Below are 5,177 nucleotides of genomic sequence, written 5' to 3' on the forward strand. Positions count from 1 at the left end.
AAAGCCTACATCAGGGTGAAGCTGTCACACCAAGTGCATTTAACCAGCAATAGTCTGTTCATTTTTTGGCCATATACAAAATCAGGGGCAAGCTGCGCCTGTCACCAAGTGCATTTAACCCTCAATGGTGTGGTTGTTTTTTGGCTAAAGCCTACATCAGGGTGAAGCTGTCACACCAAGTGCATTTAACCAGCAATAGTCTGTTCATTTTTTGGCCATATCCCAGTCTAATTCTGTCACTAAATCCATACCGGTCACCCAGCGCCTAAATACTAGGCCTCAAATTTATATCCAGCTAAATCTGTCCTAGTGCTGTAGCTGGGCGAGTTATTTAGTGTCCGTTCAAGCACATTTCTTGTTCTGGGTTGAAATACAATTCCCAATTTAGCAATTTCATAATTTAGTGGTTCCTGCTATATCAGAGCTATTTGAAATCTATCCCAAAAAGGGTATATAATATTGAAGGTGCACATAGGGTCATTCAGAATAACTTCACACACACCCGCTACTGTGTATTTCCAAGTCTAATTCTGTCACTAAACCCATACCTGTCACCCAGCGCCTAAATACTAGGCCTCAAATTTAAATCCCTCTAAATCTCTCGTTACCGCTGTACTGTTGTTGCTGGGCAAGATATTTAGTGTCCGTCAAAGCACATTTTTTGTTCTGGGTTGAAGTACAATTCCCAATTTAGCAATTTCATAATTTAGTGGTTTCTGCTATATCAGAGCTATTTGAAATCTATCCCTAAAAGGGTATATAATATTGAAGGTGCACATAGGGTCATTCAGAATAACTTCACACACACACGCTACTGTGTATTTCCCAGTCTAATTCTGTCACTAAACCCATACCTGTCACCCAGCGCCTAAATACTAGGCCTCAAATTTATATCCTGCTAAATCTCTCGTTAGTGCTGTAGCTGGGCGAGTTATTTAGTGTCCGTTCAAGCACATTTCTTGTTCTGGGTTGAAATACAATTCCCAATTTAGCAATTTCATAATTTAGTGGTTTCTGCTATATCAGAGCTATTTGAAATCTATCCCTAAAAGGGTATATAATATTGAAGGTGCACATAGGGTCATTCAGAATAACTTCACACACACGCTACTGTGCATTTCCAAGTCTAATTCTGTCACTAAATCCATACCGGTCACCCAGCGCCTAAATACTAGGCCTCAAACGCAGCCGCCTGTCTACAGCCAATGTGGACAAGCTGACGTTCATAAAAATGAACCAGGCATGGATCCCACAGGATCTGTCCGTCCCTTGTCCAGATTAGACATTAACTACCTCCCCTTAACCATATATTATTGGACTCCAGGGCACTTCCTCATTCAATCCTATTTTTATTTTCATTTTACCATTATATTGCGAGGCTACCCAAAGTTGAATGAACCTCTCCTCTGTCTGGGTGCCGGGGCCTAAATATATGCCAATGGACTGTTCCAATGTTGGGTGACGTGAAGCCTGATTCTCTGCTATAACATGCAGACTGATTCTCTGCTGACATGAAGCCAGATTCTCTGTTACGGGACCTCTCTCCTCTACCTGGGTGCTGGGCCTAAATTTATGAAAATGGACTCTTACAGTGGTGGGTGACGTGAAGCCTGATTCTCTGCTATGATATGAAGACTGATTCTCTGCTGACATGAAGCCAGATTGTCTGTTACGGGACCTCTCTCCTCTGCCTGGGTGCTGGGCCTAAATATATGCCAATGGACTGTTGCAGTGGTGGCTGACGTGAAGCCTCATTCTCTGCTATGACATGCAGACTGATTCTCTGCTGACATGAAGCCAGATTGTCTGTTACGGGACCTCTCTCCTCTGCCTGGGTGCTGGGTAGTGTTGAGCGCGAATATTCGAAAAGCAAATTTTTTTCGCGAATATCGCAACTTCGCGATTTCGCGAATATTTTGAATATAGTGCTATATATTCGTAAAAACGAATATTTGTTTTTTGTTTTTCCCCCCCCCCACAAAATTACAGTACACATATAATTGATTGTTTCCCAAAGGTCCAACAGCTCAGATCTTACTCACATTGCCTAGAAAGTGATTGAGGCGCGAATCTTCGTAAGGCGATGTTATTAGCGCACATGCGAATATCGGCACGTCCCAGAACAGAGGCAAAGGGCTTTGCATTCATACATTAGTGAATTGAGTTGCGAATCTTCGTAAGGCGATTTTATTAGCGCACATGCGAATATCGGCACGTCCCAGAACAGAGGCAAAGGGCTTTGCATTCATACATTAGTGAATTGAGTTGCGAATCTTCGTAAGGCGATTTTATTAGCGCACATGCGAATATCGGCACGTCCCAGAACAGAGGCAAAGGGCTTTGCATTCATACATTAGTGAATTGAGTTGCGAATCTTCGTAAGGCGATTTTATTAGCGCACATGCGAATATCGGCACGTCCCAGAACAGAGGCAAAGGGCTTTGCATTCATACATTAGTGATTGAATTGAGCTGCGAATCTTCGTAAGGCGATTTTATTAACGCAAATGCAAATATCTACACTTGTCCCCAGAACAGAGAGGCAAAGGCCTGTGCATTCATATAGTATAGCACCATATTCGCGAATACGTAGAACTTCGTAAAATTCGATTTACGAATATTCGTATTTTTTATTTTACTTTCCACCTTACAGATTACATTGATCTGTACTCTGTCAACTACTGTCATCACCCCCCACTGTATCTCGATTGATTCCCAAAAGTCTCACATTCCCTAGAAAGTGATTGAGGTGCGAATCTTCGTAAGGCGATTTTATTAGCGCACATGCGAATATCTACACTTGTCCCAGAACAGAGGCAAAGGGCATTGCATTCATACATTAGTGATTGAATTGAGTTGCGAATCTTCGTAAGGCGATTTCATTAGCGCACATGTGAATTTTGCATAGCATATGTATTATGCGATAATTCGAATTATCGCATATGCGAAATAATAACGAATTTGAATAATCGCGAATATTTTACGAATATTCTTTTGAATATTCACAAAATTTCGCGAATTCGAATATGGGACATGCCGCTCAACACTAGTGCTGGGCCTAAATTTATGACAATGGACTGTTGCAGTGGTGGCTGACGTGAAGCCTCATTCTCTGCTATGACATGCAGACTGATTCTCTGCTGACATGAAGCCAGATTCTCTGTTACGGGACCTCTCTCCTCTGCCTGTGTGTGTGCTGGGCCTAAATATATGCCAATGGACTGTTGCAGTGGTGGCTGACGTGAAGCCTCATTCTCTGCTATGACATGCAGACTAATTCTCTGCTGACATGAAGACAGATTCTCTGTTACGGGACCTCTCTCCTCTGCCTGGGTGCCGGGGCCTAAATATCTGAGAATGGACTGTTCCAGTGGTGGGTGACGGGAAGCCAGATTCTCTGCTATGGAACCTCTCTCCAATTGATTTTGGTTAATTTTTATTTATTTAATTTTTATTTTAATTCATTTCCCTATCCACATTTGTTTGCAGGGGATTTACCTACATGTTGCTGCCTTTTGCAGCCCTCTAGCTCTTTCCTGGGCTGTTTTACAGCCTTTTTAGTGCCGAAAAGTTCGGGTCCCCATTGACTTCAATGGGGTTCGGGTTCGGGACGAAGTTCGGATCGGGTTCGGATCCCGAACCCGAACATTTCCGGGATGTTCGGCCGAACTTCTCGAACCCGAACATCCAGGTGTTCGCTCAACTCTAGTTCCTAATACTATTGATTATTCTGTTATCTCATTGGAGATGTGACCGGAATACATCACCTGCACCAAGGATATGTCTGATCACTGATCGATTGTTGGACAAAATTACAGAATTCTCTGGACTTTAATTATTGCTTTAAACTTGAATCACTGCTTTATACCTATGTGCCACATTCTATGTCACTTGCCATGGCACACTATATAAATATGTATATATAAGATGTGTTTATATTATTTTCTTTTTCTTTTCCTTTTTTTGCTGTAGTCTGATGAAGGCTAATGTATGGCCGAAACGTCATGAATTTTACACAGCCGCATATGTCTATTAAAAGATTCCTTTTTGCAACGCTATTTGCTGGAGTTTTTATATTGTTATTGAAACGGGGTGGGAACCCGACTTCCAGCGGCAAACGGACGGCAGAGTGCGACGAAGTTTTGCTTACTCATTGAGAGACTGTAACCACTAAGCATGTGTCTCCTTTTTGAGAGTCTGTAACCACTAAATATGTGTCCTAGTTGAGAGACTGTAACCACTAAGCCTGTGTCTGCATTGAGAGACTGTAACCACTAAGCCTTTGCCCTCATTGAAAGACTTTAACCACTAACCATGTGTCCTCATTGAGAGACTGTAACCACTAAGCCTGTGCCTTAATTGAGAGACTGTAACCACTAAGCCTCTACCCTCATTAAGAGACTGTAACTACTAAGCCTGTGTCCTTATTGAGAGACTGTAACCACTGAGCATGAGCCCTCAGTGAGAAAATGTAACCACTAACCATGTGTCCTCATTGAGAGACTGTAACCAGTAAGCCTATACCCTCATTGAGAGACTGTAACCACTAAGCCCGTGTCCTTATTGAGAGACTGCAACCAATATGCTTGTACCCCCATTGAGAGACTGTAACCACTAAGCCTGTGTCCTTATTGAGAGACTGTAACAAATGAGCATGAGCCCTCAGCGACAAAATGTAACCACTAAGTCTGTGTCATCATTGAAACACTGTAACCACTAAGCCTAGTCCTCATTAAGAGACTGTGAACACTAAGCCTATACCCTCATTAAGAGACTGTAACCACTAAGCCTGTGCCCTCATTGAGAGACTGTAACCACTGAGCATGTGCCCTCATTAAAAGACTGTATAGACTAAGTCTGTGCTCTCATTGAGAGGCTGTAACCACTGCGTCTGTGTATTTATTGACAGACTTTAACCACTAAGCTTGTGCCCTCAAAGAGAGATTGTAACCATGAAGTCTTTTCCTCATAAAGATACTGTAACCACTAATCCTATGCCCTCATTGAGAGACTTTAACCACTAAGCCTGTGCCTCAATAAGAGACTGTAACCACTAAGCCTATGTCCTCATTGAGAGACTGTAACCAATAAGCCTGTGTTCTCATTGAGAGACTGTAACCACTAAGCCTGTACCCTCAATGAGAGACTATAACCACTGAGCCTGTGTCCTTATTGAGA

The sequence above is a fragment of the Bufo gargarizans genome, chromosome 1, assembly GCF_014858855.1.
Source record: "Bufo gargarizans isolate SCDJY-AF-19 chromosome 1, ASM1485885v1, whole genome shotgun sequence".
Taxonomy (NCBI): domain Eukaryota; kingdom Metazoa; phylum Chordata; class Amphibia; order Anura; family Bufonidae; genus Bufo; species Bufo gargarizans.